General features: G+C 43.5%; 1 long non-coding RNA gene across 1 annotated transcript in view; it reads left to right on the top strand.

The window, feature by feature from the left end:
* Positions 1 to 15051, top strand: part of LOC138247464 (uncharacterized) — a 96180-nt gene that overhangs the window by 55650 nt on the left and 25479 nt on the right. The window contains exon 2 of the long non-coding RNA XR_011194512.1: positions 14187 to 14248. This is a non-coding gene — a long non-coding RNA (uncharacterized lncRNA). The remainder of the gene's footprint in view (positions 1 to 14186; positions 14249 to 15051) is intronic.

The raw sequence follows: 15051 nt of genomic DNA, 5'->3' as shown, positions 1-15051 counted from the left end.
AAACACTATAGTATTCTCTTTGCCATTGTTCAACTGTTTCAAAACACAACCCAATCCTTTCTCTGAAGCATCCATAACAGGACAACAAGGCAAACATGGCTAAAAACGACTAAGAGATTGAGCAGAAGACAACTCGTTTTTCAAGTCAAGAAATTCCTCCTCACATTCATTTGTCCATAGAAATTCTGAACCCTTGTTCAGAAGATTTCTAATGGCGCATGACCTTTTAGCACAATCGGGACATACCTGGAATAAAACTCTGCCATGCCTAAAAAACTTGTATATCATCCTTTCTTTTTAGAGTAGATAAATTCAAAGTAGCCTTAACCAACTCTTCCGTAGGCTTGACACCATTTCCAGATATTTCATGCCCTAAGTAAACAATATCCTACTTCAGAAATTAGCATTTTGCCCTTTTCAGAGTCACACCTTTAGATCTAAACACTTGAAGAACTTCTCTGACTTTTTCTTCATGTTGTTCACCTGTCTCGGTGAAAACCAGTACATCGTCTTGAAAAAAACAAACACCATTTATGTCACCGAGAATATCATTCATTAATCTTTGAAATATAGCTGCTGCAGAGCAAAGACCAAATGGCATCCCGTTTAATTTATACACGCTAAACAGTGTGATGAAAGAAGTAAGCAATTTGGATTCCTCACACAGTTGCACTTGATGATAAGCAGAAGTTAAATCAAGTGTGGTAAAAAACTTTGCATTACCTAATGAACTGACCATTTCAGTAATATTAGGCAATGGAAATTAATCTTCCACAATCTCCTTATTTAAATTGTGTAAATCAACACACAGCCTAATATCACCTGTTTTTTTTAGTAGCAACGACTATTGGAGCAATCCATTGTGCTGCTTCCACTTCCTCAATTATGCCATCGCCCTGTAACGTCTGAAGTTCATTTTTAACTTTGTCTCGTACACTTATAGGAGCATTCCTGACTTTGCAAGCACTAGGTTTGGCAGCACTCTTCAAAACAATGCGATGCTTATACCTCTTGACACACCCCACCTTGGTGCTAAACACATCCGGAAACTCCCCCATCAAGTCATTTTCAAAATCAGAAACTCTCTGAACCCAACCATGCTGCTCAGATTCAGAAATCTTCTGAACCTGAACCTGTGGCTCAAAACTAGGGTTCAAAATGATACCCAACTCTTTTTGATGTGGCCAGCTCAAAATGGTATCACCAATAACAGGAACATATATCTTACCATATGTCTTATTACCTTTGAATTGAATAGATGCTTCAAAATAACCTTTCAATTCTATAGGTTTTCCTCCATAGCTGTACGGAGAAACATCGGGGTCATGAAGAGTGAATTAGCCGTTGAATAACATCTCGTAATCTATCACTGAGACCAATGATGATTTAGCTCCTGAGTCCATCATCATTTGAACACTAACTCCATTTAGTTCAACAACATCTGAAGATTAGTCACAGCGAACTACAGAAACACATTTAACATCATTAACAACTTGGAAAATGAAGTCATGGTCAGAATCATCACACTCAACTTCACTCACTTTAACATTAGTCCTCGAAGATCAGCAAATAATGTCTGTCTAACTTTAATAAAGTGATTTCAAACTCAAAGAAGTGTCTCCTTCAGCTTCGTCTGAAAAGTTAATCGCAGGAAGGGTCTCTAAAACCTCCTGACCAAGGCAATGTTGAAGCACAGACGTCTCCCTTTCCGCCGACAAATTGCTTCCACAGACTTTGAGGTAAGTCAAAAAAACTTTCTGCCATTTAGGCCAAGCAATAGGAGGATCACCAGGAACAGAAAGAAAGAAAGGTTGAGGTGTAATGTTCTGCATACCGACATATTTTAAAAAACAGACAATAAAGAATTGTAGAAAACTTTGTGAACCCTGAACACCAGTACAAGATTAAACAACTTGAAAGGAAAATTAATATTAGAGTCTACACATTGCTAAATAGCATTGTTTAAAAACTTATGTAGGAAATGTATAATGTCAGAACAAATAGAAGTGTAAATCAGGGAGTAAAAGTATAATAAAACCCAATGTGTAGCTTGATCACCGGATGAGAAATGTTGCGAAGAAACCTAGAAGAGTTTCAGCAACAAACGCTGAAAATGTGAATGAAGACGTTGAGGAATAGCCGCATGGAGTGTTCCTTATTAAGATGCACTAGCAACGAAGAAGAGAGCATCCATGAGTTTGGCAATGCTCAGATACTCCGCAATAAGCGCTGGGAGAGAAGCACGAGGAAGGTTGCTGGGCAATGCCCGGCATCCTAGGAGCGCTGACGTAATGGTTAACCAGCGAAAATAGTTACCCAGCAATGCTCAGATCCTTCTGAGCATTGACGCGCTGGAATGCATGAGTAATGTTGCCAGGCAACGCCCAGCGTCCTGGGAGCGCTGACGTCCGTGGAAACAGCATGTGAATGGTTACCCAGCAACGCTCAGATCCCTCTGAGCACTCACGCGCTGGAATGCACGCGGAATGTTCCCGGGCAACACCCTGCATCCACAGAAAGCTGACGAAGGCTTAATACTGTTGATTAGCGAGGAGAGTTGCTAGGCAACTAGGACACTCGCAGAAAATAATGAAAACAAAATGAGAAATCACTAGTACAAAGTAACACGATTCTCAGTAGCATTAAATAAAAAGCAGTACAAGCGAGCAAATAACAGTACCTCAAAATATAGATGCATTGAAGTTTCTGAAAGTCCACAAACAGAGAATCCGGTTCCCAGTTCACTTGTCGCCAAAATATGGGGATGAAGGGAAATATTATTGAGGCAATTAAATATTTCCAGACCAGAATGTGGTAGGTGCTTCTTCCAATTTTTTTTATTTCAGTATAACACAGCAGGATACAGAAACTTCACCCACACCAAGAGCAGGCTCTCTTCACCAACTGCCATATGGAACCTCACACCAATGTTCCAGGCAAAAGCCAAGAGCGCCCACAAAAGGGGGGGGGGCAGGAACATACCATAATAGCACTTTCAAAGATACAATGTTACAACAGAAAGTAAATAAGACTAAAACTAATAAACATTATAGAAAAGGAAATACTACAGAATCATACAACCAATGCTTGCAAAGGCCTGGGGGTATGATTCCAACACGTTTGATACCAAAAATGCCTATGTTTGGAGTTACCATTATGTAGCTAAACATAAGTAGTGACCTATGCTCAGTACATGCGTAAAATGGCATCCCCGCACTCACATAGTGACCTATGCTCAGTACATGCGTAAATGGTGCCCCCACAACCTCCAGGAAAATGGTCCTGGAGGTTGTGGGGGCACCTCTGTTAGTGAAGAGGTGCCCTCAGACACAGGTACTCTGCACCCTGCACTCAGGACTGTAGGGCCTACTATAGGGGTGACTTTTAAGTGACCTGGTGCAGTTTAAATGGCAGTGAAAGGGTGCATGCACCTTTTCACGCAGGCTGCAATGGCAGTCCTGCAGAAGCCTTTGCATGGGCTCCCTATGGGTGGCAAAGGATATTCTGCAGCCCATAGGGATCCCTTGGGACCCCAATGCCCTGGGTATCTGAGTACCATATACTAGGGACTTATAAGGGGCCACCAGTATGCCAATTGCGGGTGAAATACTCTACCAGTATGCAACAACCAAATTTAGAGGAAAGAGAGCATAATCACTGGGGTCCTGATTAGCAGGATCCCAGTGAACACAGTCAATCACACTGACATCAGGCAGAAAATGAGGGTAACCACGGCTAAAAGAGGGTACTTTCCTACACTAAGTACAATTCTACACCATGTGACGCCTGTCGGCCTAATCTGGGTTTTCTGGCTAACTAGCAGCACCTCATCTCTGCCCAAGAGCAGGGATGATTGTGGCAGGGGAATCGTGGTCGATCAGATCTCGTCCATTTCTCTCAGTTACATTAGTCTCACACAGGCAAATACAAACAGAGTCAAAATATAGTTCAATAAGGGTTTATTTAAGTAACAGTATCTTAGATAAAATTTAATGTATTGCATTAACTAGGATGATAAAACACAATAAGAACCAGACTGTGACAAGGAAAGTGAAACAAAAATAGTCCCACCATACTGTCACTAGGAGTGATATATTTCATTCCTACCTAAGTTATGTTAGAGCACAGCATTATAAGCATAATCTGCCCTTCAGGTTTCCTCTGTGGGAAGTCATCATCCCCCATACCTGAGCAAAGAAGCCTGCAGTCTAGAGAGACACCGTCCCCATATAGGCCAGGGATTTAGTAGTCCATGCAAGCAGCTGTAGAAAACGCGATCAGCAATCACCATGCAGTCGTGGCCATCTGGCTGGAATCTCCCTCTAACGTGTATGGGACTAAAAAGTGTTTATATAATAAAAACGTTGACATTCTTAGAAAGGTCCTCACGTAGGAATGTGTTTGTTTCTGTGAATGTTGGATACACAGCGTACCACTTTTGCCAGCAACCTTATCTGACTGCAGCCTTGAGGAAAGTACAAAGTGAAATGAATGTCCTGCTAAAAACCTAGGGCCAGATGTACGAAAAAAACAAATTGCGATTTGCAATTTGCGAGTCTCTGCGACTCGCAAATTGCAAGTCGCAATTTGGGATGCAGAAAGGTGTCTCAGACACCTTCTGCAAGTCGCTATGGGGTCGCAAAGACCCACCTCATTAATATTAAGGAGGTGGGTCGCAAATTGCGGCCCCATAGCGACTATGGGCACTCGCTAACATGGAGGCCTGCTGACGTCAGCAGGCCTCCATGTTAGCGACCTGCTGCTCAATAAAGCAGTTTTTTTTTTTTTTAAATGTAGCCCGTTTTCCCTAAGGGAAAACGAGCTGCATTTTAAAAAAATCCGAAACCTTTTGTTTCGGTTTTTTTCAGGGCAGGGAGTGGTCCCTTGGACCACTCCCTGCCCTGAAAAAATATTTTTGGGTGCAATCACAAACTTGAAGTGGATGGTAACTGCGATGCCATTTGCGACCGCATATGCGGTCGCAAATGGTATTGCATACCATTGCGAGTCGCAAATAGGAAGGGAACACCCCTTCCTATTTGCGAGTCGCACATGCATATTGCGAGTCGGTAACGATTCGCAATATGCATTTGTGCATTGCAAACCCACGTTTGCGAGTCGCAAACGGCGATTTTCACTGTTTGCGACTCGCAAAAGGGTTGCTACATCTGGCCCCTAATGCTTTCCTCAGCGAAAGAACAATTAGACGGAGAAAATAAAACACCGCAAATGTGGCTATTGCTAGAAAAGCAATGCTGAATAAAATGTAACTGGGCTAAAGTGCACAACGGCAGGCCTAGTTTGATAAAATAACATGTATAACATATGGGAGAAATAGCTATACAACAGCCTGTTTGTGGGTGAGGAATGATGCTGCCTACAATGACGTTGCTGCAGTGTGTGTAACTCTGGCGCTTCCTCATCACTTTGTTCAATGTGACATTCTTTTGCAGAGCTGACAATACGACTTCTTTCAAATTACGGGTGTATGCATGAGCATAGAAGGGTTTGTTTGCGAATAAGTCCCTTAAAATCTGGTTTCATTTGGAGGAGTTCTCACCGTTGCTTGATATTACGTTTGACGGTGGTTGAGTAGACAATTTGGACACAAAAACCCCACTTGATGGTTTCACAATCTGTTTTTTCACAACAATATTGAGCAATCAAAAGTGGACGTCCAATGAAGAGCAGTATCCAACACTTCTTATGGGTACCCGCATTTGATTAACTACTTTTTGAATGCAGCAAGTGTCTGAGTGCAAATGTCAGAATCGGATGTCGTTCGTTTCACGCAAATGAAGTGTGAAAAAGGAAGATGTTGTTTCAACAGCAGTGGGTGTTGCTAAATAGCAGCATGTTGTTCTGTTCAGCTGGCTTCTTAAAGACTTTAGTGGAAAGACACGAGTGTGAGTTCAAGATGAACATCCAGCTAAGTAACACTTGTCTTATGGATGGAATGTGTGAACTGAGTTCTGGGGTTCTTCTGATTGAGGTCAGCAATCTGCTGTTCAAGGTGTTCACTGGAGCATTTCCAAATCAAAAAAAGTCATTGGTCTATTTTAAATACATGATCAGATGTGTTTGCCATATCGCAGAATTGTAGATGAAACTGCCCTCAAAATTTGACACAAAAATATTAGCATAACTTGGGCTGGTGCAAACTGATATCTATGCTATCCTTCAGGGTGGAAGCAATTCTCCCCAAACTGCCTTCCCCAAGAATAGTGCATGTTATCTTAGGAAGTGTAACACAGCTGTTTGCAGTTTACTTTTAAGTACATATTTGTTCCATAGAAATTGTAGTTGCCAAGTTGCCAGTGATTTATGGTGGCTGCAGTTGATGCAATATCATTGTGGACAGACAGATATGTGGTTTGATGGATGAGCTTAAACATAGGTTTTAACTTTAGCTTTGGCACATAATCATAAACATTATGTTTTTCTCTGTACTCTTCAAATTATAAATATATAAAATGTAAATAAGAAGTTATCTGCAAAGTGCTTTTTCATAGATCCAAAATAATCCAGTCTGAACTGCTCAATGCACTGTTCTATCTGTAGGACCTTATAGTTAAAATGTTGTAAAGATCTTTTAAAGTTTTGCCTACACACAGCTTTTAGCAGTCATTTGTCAAAGAATTAGTGTGGGTAATACCAAAACTTATAGTGGGTTTTGGGTCAGTTATTGGTTAGCTTTCTTGTCAGTCTGATTTGCTTCTTCTTTGAGAGCTGTTCTCGTGATTGGAAAATGGCCAAGATGGCAGTCAGAGCTGTCACTTAAATGAGAGCTCTGACCAGGCCTCCAGTGCATCCTTCACTATTCTCCTTGGGGTGGCTTCTGGAGCCCTAGTAATAAGCTCTATAGTCTTCACTCCACAGCCCATGCACAGTATCAGGCGCCCAATCAACATTGTGATGGAGCAAGGCTTAAGCCAACGCCTCCACCTTATACTGCAAGATCATGACATCCTTGACTGCCGAAATGAGCTCAATGTCCCTGCAGCGACCAGATAATTGATTGTGTGCAGGCATTTGCGGATGTTGGGATGCAGTCCTCCTCCCCTCTCAGTGGCATCACCAGAGGCTTTTCCTTGTACTTTAGGTCATCGGTGCATGACGTGCTATGTGAGGTACTCAGCAGCTGAGCGGACAGCAGTGCTGCTCAGGGAGACAAAGGAAGATAATTCCTCACCCCGACTGGTAGAAGAACTGCCAAATGGTAGGACACGGTCCTCTTTAACATCGGCAGCAACAGAAGACTCACACTGTATTCACAGAATTTGGCGTGCCTCATCTGGACACCCGATGATCAGCCGAAACACTAACTGTCTCTCTCTCCATATGGTGGACCCTCTGGCTTGGGCTGCCCTGCCAAGAACTGGGTGGTGGCTCCCAGTACAGAACAGTGATTAGTGCGGGCAGTGCTCTCTTCCCTAATAATCTCTGGCCCCCCTTCCTCCTACCCTGTTTCAATTGCGAGAACCTGAGACTATTGCCAGTACCTGCAGGGTAGATGACCTAGCCGGGGGAACACCTCACAAAATCAGCAGTTGGATAACCCTGTGCTCCTTGTGTAACAGTGGGACATAGTTGCACCGTGGGCCCCTAGGCCTAGTGTCCACTATGTAATCTGAGCAAAACCCACGAGACTCAGACATGTCACCTTAACCTCAGTCATAGGGGAAGCAATGCAAGAACTATTTCACCATTCCCACTCTGGTCTTGTGCTGGAGAACACACTGGGGTGGCACCCTCCGGACACACCCACCCATAGGAGCTCTGACAGATGTGTTATTTGGCCCACTCAGGTCTGGGATAACTTGCTTTTAATAAGTCCAATTGGAACAAGGATGCTCAATTGTGCCAAGGACTGCAGAGTGATATGCCCTGGGTGCTCCCTGGATAACACAGACTCCTTCCAAGTGCAGCAATGGTGAAACCAAATGCAACAAGGTAGCCCGGCCCCCTCCTTAGGGCTTGGACCCGAAAACACCGTTGGAGGCTCACCACCTAGAATGGATGCAAATTGTCACTTGGAAGCTACGTTGGACAAACATTTGAGACAATTTGAGAAGATACTCCAGGACACAAAAACTATGCTGGACTTAAAGATAGATTCAGTGTCCATTGATGTAAGCTTGCTCCATGCTAACCACCGGAAGCTGATGGAAAGAGTCAATTAAATGACTCATTACACCCTATGGTGCAGGAGGTACAATCTCATCTCCGTGAACTGCGTGCAGACATCACCACCTGACAGAGAAGGGCCGAGGAACAATCACGCTGCAACAATATTCAATTCTCCAGGTTCCCAGAATGCACAGAAGGGTCTAGCATCGAATTATTTCCTTGAACATTGGTTAGAGTCTACATTCCTAGTAGGCAAAGTACCTAACTTCTCTATAGAACGTGCGCACCACCTGACAGCCCACCCCACCAACAGGAGGCCCACCATGCACAGTCATTGCACGACTTCTGAACTTCAAACATCGGGATCCTATCCTTTCCTCCAACTGTTTCATTCTAAAGACCCTTGGCAGTTTGAGTGTGCCACCATTACTGCTTATCCCCACAACATTAGGGAAATGCAGTGACTGTGCAATTCCTACACCTCTGTTAAAGTGCAACTCTGCAACCTCGGGCTCCAACATGCACTACTATTTCCAACATGACTTAAAGTCATCGACGGTGAGAATGGTCTCTTATTTTCCTCCCTGCAGGATGCCTGCACATGTCTTCATGCAAAACTAATGGTGTTCCCGTGGCTGGAGACCCAACCGCTGGAGGGGTGGCAGATGCCAAGGTCGAAATGCTGACACATGGGGAAATGTTGAAACCGGCCCACTGCTGATCAACTTATCAAGCAGCATGCACAGTCAGAAGCAGAGGTACAACACGGTAACTGCAATCTGTTTGTGGCCCTATAGGGCAAACGTACCTTACTGCAGGCTCAGATACGAATGAAGTGATGGATTACCCCTCGCTTAGCGGATGACTTACTTTGAAAACAACAGACTACAGACTCCCTGACTGGTAAGGCCTTATGCCCTTGGAATGGTCGTAGCTTCAACCCATGGCCAGACGCTTGAGCGATATGGAGAGGGGTTAATACTTGTTGGATGGAGCCTGCTTATCCCAGGTCTTACTTGGAGCCTGATAGCTAACTGCTATAACCCACATATCGAATCAGACTTATCTTGATTATCTGTTTTCCTTATTGGTTTGTTTTGCCTTTGCTATACTGCTATTGTTCGGGCTCCACTTGGTGCCTGCACAGGGGGGTGAATGCATGATGGGAAGGGTTTATGTACATGGTTTACTGATGATACGAACTATGTCCACACACAGCCAGTACTTATTCAACAGTGCTGTGCGTTCCCTTCCCCAGCAGGGCTTTACTTCCCCCTACAGACTGACATGACCCTAACCCCACACAGGTTCATATTGCAAAACAACTTATTTACATGGTATGCTAGAGGCCTGGGTTCCCCCGCAAAGCAGCATCTGGTTTATGCCTATTTAAAGAGTCGCCACATATATATAACATACTTACAGGAAACTCACATGATAGCGCTGGAATTGCAGAGGCTCTGCACAAGGTGGAGGGGCCAGGTGTATGGTATGATGTTGTTGACGTATGCTAGAGGGGTCTTGAAATGGATTGCATCTGGTGGCCTTTTTACGATGACAATGGATAAGGCAGTCCTAAAGAGTGATATGTGGTTGTAGAAGGTCAATTTGACGGCACAACCATTGCAGTCCTGGCAATATATGCTCTGAATTCCGGCCACCAATTCTTTTTGGATCGTCTAGCTCCAGCCGTTCTTCGAGACCCTCATACTTCTGTAATCTGGGGAGAGGATTTCAATTGTCCACTGGACACCTTAAGGGACCCTTCAACCCAGCCATTACTGGGTGCTGGCTGTTGCATGGTTTACCAGCACTTCGGGCAATGGTTAGCTACTGGCAACTGGCATGCTACATGATGTTTGGCACCTCCATCATCCAGACAGCAATGAGATCTCATTTTATTCCCCCCTCCATAAGTTAAACACCTGGATAGATCTGTTCCTATGTATTGCAGAGCTGTATCCCCTGGTACTTAAATCTGAATATTTAGCACAGACACTCTATGATCACTGCACGCGTTTATTTACCCTACAAAGCGGTGAGGCATGTTCCTGCATTTCCACATAGCGACTGCAAACAGAAGCGCTACAGGATGTCCCTTTCTGTGAGCAACTGGTTTTGCACAACGCATAATATTTCCACTAAATGTGGGGACTGCCTCTCATTGAACAATGGAGCGGGAGGTGCATGAAGTAGTTCTCCATGGCTACTGTATTGCTACAACTTGGAGAGCAAGACAGGCGCTCCACATGGAGCCTAGGATGCAGGAAGATGAACTGCAGTAGCTTGACATGTGTCTGCTGCAAATTAGTGTGGAGACAGATAGACTTCACCAACTGTGAGAGGACCACCGCAACACTGAAGCATACCTTCAGAAATTAGACCATAAACATTATCTGACCCGGCTGCACAAGAAAGCTACCGATTGGGTCAACTTTTAATGTGGCTGCTTAGAGATAGCTACTTGCAAACTCCGATATCAGCCATCCATCTAGATGATGGCAATATTGTTAACACACAGTTGGAAATCAACAAGGCTTATCTAGCTTACTATTGTACCCTGTATTCGGAGGCCCCCACCGCATTTACTGACACCTTAGGTGCCATCTTCTGTAATCTCCCCTGCCATGGTTAGATCCACTCCAGTGTCCAGAACTTGATACTCCACGCAAATTAAAGTGATTGGATTACCTATCACGCAAATGTCCCATGCTAAAACCTCAGGAATGGTCAGGCTCTCCATATAGTACTATGCAACCTTCTCAGCCACACTGGCCGCCTGACTCCTAGAGGTCTATAACGAGACATTAGAAAGGGGTACACTGCCAGATACCCTGAGAGAAGCCCTTATTGTGGTACCCTCCAAACCAGGCTGAGGCCCCCTGGAGATGAAGTCCTACTGTCCCTGTTAATTTAGAATTTTGACTACATAGTACTAGGCAAGGTTTTCACAAACCAATTTTGACCTATTATCACACACACCTCATACATGTGGACAAGAGCGGGTTTATCCCAGATTGTAGTTCCTTCCTCAATATTTGCTCAGCCTAATGGAGGATGGCCACACTGGACCTGGAGTCCGGGTGGTGGTCTCACTCGATATTGAGAAGGACCTTTGATACCATGAGTTAGGGATACCTATTACCTGCCCTCAAGGCTATACACTTTGAGCGTGGATATTTGAGTTTGCTTTGTGCCCCATATAACCACCCACTGGTGCGGGTCAAAACGGAGCTTACAATATCTGTAACTTTGAGCAGCACCCAGAAAGTTGTTTAACACAATGGTGTCTATTCGGAATTGTTATGGGCAATCTTTATGAGGATGGCTTCTTACTCTCTTTCCAGGTCCTTAGGAACTCTTACAATATTCGTGCTGGCCACTTCTTCATATACCATGCCGTACATAGGGATGTCACTGCACACTGAGGAGGGACGGGCGGACGGAACAATCCACAAACAGAACCATCCACACTCCCCTTTCACATGGCCCTTACTCACTGTAATGTCAGCCACTTTGTCACAGCCTACTTTATTATTTTACAATACCCCATCAGAAACTGGTCCATAAGAACGTTGGTCCCGCCATCCTAATGCGTCCCTCTCAGACAAACAGTTGGTTGCAAACATTGAGCCAAGTGTGATATGTTTCATGAAACCCACACCTTCGGTATACACAATTTAACTACGGCGACGAGATTTACCTTATGCCCTGGCAAATAGCTCATATGTTCCCAACTGCTTCACCATCATGCTCCAGATGGGTACACCAGAAGTGGGGTTTTTCCATATGGTGTGTGATTGTCTGGTGCAAAGGGGCGCTTGGACAGATATCATAGCAATAACATCCACGCTGGTTGATGCACAGCTTCCACATAGACCTGAGTCCTGCTTACTGGGGATTCTTACGAGGGCCACAGAAGACAAATAGCTACATAGATTTGTTTATCTGGCATGTACTGCTTAAACGTTTAATTGCTATGTCCTGGAAATCATCTCCTCTGAGAAACAGTGCTGGCTTCGTACACTGCTTAAATGGGCACAGGAGGAAACAGACATCCTGGCAGAATCCCACAGACAAGGTGGCAAAGGGACAGGAGCCAGGATCTGGGACCGCTTTGTCCGGAACCTGGAGGCAAGGGATGATCTCCGCCCTCCATGAAACATCCCCTGCACTACTTTCTTTGGCTGATGATTTTAGGTTTGTGTTTGCTACAAGAACACAGCAATGTTTCGTTTGCTTTGCAAAAAAAAATGTACTGTGGCTGGTCTCATCCTATTGAGGTATATCCATGTGGCTTGTTGGTTTCTCCATTGATGCCTGGGAAACTCTGACTCTTTTCCTCATTGTGTGATTGTGGTTTGTATTGGGATCCATGTCATTCTTTCTGTTTTTTAATTTTTTGGAACGTTTACTATATATGACTAATAGAAACAGAAAAAAATGACTGCTGTCCTCCAACTTCTTGTGTTTTGTCCTTCTCTTGAAACATGCCTTGTTTAGCCTTCTTTTTGGTTGATTTGCATTCTTCTACTGATCTCCTTCAGGGAACATCTTTTTTTCTTTTTCTGTCAGCACTCCATTGGAGTGCATCTGTTTTCTGGGTCTCGTGCTTTGCCCTCAAAAACTCACCTCTCAGTGTTTTCCGTGTTGCTCCCAAAGCTAATTTGTAAAATAATAAGTGGCACGGCCCTACTCAGGAGGCCATTTTCACTTGTACTGCCCATTACCACTGACAGTGCTGCCAGTTACAGTAACAACACAACTAATAACGTCACACTCTTACAAGGGTGACAGTTCAGACAATTCTAGGCTCACAAAGCCAAAAGAATGGCTTTGGGAGCAGGTGTTAGTCATGCATAGTGTTCATTTAATTAATTAACAATGGATGTTGTTCTTGTCTCTAAATGAAACAAACAGTGCCACCATGTGGCAGACTGTCATAAGTGTTGGTGCTGTCAATTAAGTGGTGGTGCTGAGCACCCGAAACCCCCTGCTCAAATTAAGCACTGGTTGTTCCGTCCTCCCCTGGTTAATGTTACTTTACCCACCTTCTATGTCCTTTTTTTTACTTTTTTTCACTCAGAACAGTAAACTAAAAGATCATAACCAAAACGAGAAGGCACTGCATCATCATAGATATATCCAAAGCCGTCCCGCATCAAAAAACACAAATGTTATATTCTTTTTTGTGGCTGCAGAAGACAAAGCTTGTGTAATACCATTAAAAGGCGCAACCCATTGGCTTGGCCAGTATTTGTTCGAACCGGAAAGGGGATCGAACAGGAACAACCACAGCCTTCATGACTAAGGTCAGTTCTTAAATCTTGTGGCTTTTTTTTTTCGAACAGGAAGTGCATTAGCAAGTTTTTCACCTGCATCAGAAGACATCCCACTCCAGAATGAAGTCTAGCATTTTAGAAGCTATGGGGTAGACTCATGTCAAGAAGTGACAAGTTAACTTGTCTCAACTTTAAATCATATTTAAATACTTTCTTTGTAAAATATAATCAGGGGACATCGGCATTTTTTGAAGAACTATCAAAGACAGAAGTACATATCTATTGCAAAAAAGCAAATAAGTCTCATTTATATTTTAACTACAGAAACATAGACAAAATAAGCCTTCACACTATCAGAGTGAGACATGTTACACTAAGAGGCCCCTACGTCTGTTGTCATTCTTAGCTGCCACTGTGGTGGACAATCCTTTCCTGTTTGAGGTGGATATATTCCAAGGGCTGGTTTGACAACGAAGATCAAAAGTGTTGCTTATGTGGTAATTGTAATGAAACACTAGAACACTTGACTTGGCCCATTAGAGTTCAGGAGGTAAAATCGTATATTGATCTTTAATTTCCCAGTCTGAAATGATGATCGTTTGTACCCGTTTTAGCAAACACTTCTGCTTGAATAGCTTCTCAAATTCAATCTTGATGCATAGTAACACAAATGTACAAGTATTAAAAGGTGGAGGGATTCTTGTTGTAATGCATCACATTTTGTCTCAAAGGACGCATTTCTGATAAATGTTCTTTTCTTTCTTTGTTTTACAGAGGCAAATACCAGAGTTTGAACCTGCTGTTAGCCCAGAAGGTTCCCTAATTTGACCTTGGGCGTAAGTCACTTTGGGTATCTTTGCAATACTGGTTACTGTTAACCTGGATATTTAGGGATTCTGTTATTTTCATGGGTTTGAGTTTATTTCCACATATATATGAGGAAGAAAAGATCTCTGAGTTACTGATGTACAATATAGGGGTGTAGTGTCTCATTGTATGTTTCCCTAACATCACAGAAACTAAGAACAATGGAAAGGACCTGTAATATCCCCTCCCCCCTTCATGAACATCTGGAGAAAAAATTAGCCAACTGTTTGTTTTGCAATCCATTTTCAAAGAAATGAAGTAGTAATCCTCAAATATTACAAACAGTTCTGAAAGGCACCCTTGGAGTAATCCTGTACCCCAGGGTCTTCCTACTGTACCAGGAACCATTGTACCATTGGGCCTCATTTACAAGGCCCTCGCGCCACCATTGATTCATTTTTTTTGACGAAGCGGTGGTGCTAAGCAGGGCTTTACACTGCTACATATATACAAACCGACGCATTGGGCCCAATGCGTCAGTTTGTAAAGCCTTGCGTCACATTATACCTGCACCAGGTATTATGTATGCAATGTAGGCATTCCTGGGCAAAAAGGCAAAAAGCCATGCAGAACTGACGCAGTGAAATTTATATTTCACTGCGTCATTCCGCGACTTCACTGCATTCCAATTTTAGCACCTGCTCAGAGCATGCGTTAAACTGATGTAGGTATTTTTCCTATGGGAGCCTTCCTCGTATTGCTGGAGTAGTGTCAGGCACAATGTGGGGGTAACCATGCCAAAAAGTATGACTTTCCTACAACATATACCAGA

The sequence above is a fragment of the Pleurodeles waltl genome, chromosome 7, assembly GCF_031143425.1.
Source record: "Pleurodeles waltl isolate 20211129_DDA chromosome 7, aPleWal1.hap1.20221129, whole genome shotgun sequence".
Taxonomy (NCBI): domain Eukaryota; kingdom Metazoa; phylum Chordata; class Amphibia; order Caudata; family Salamandridae; genus Pleurodeles; species Pleurodeles waltl.
This window is presented reverse-complemented; position numbering and strand designations above follow the sequence as displayed.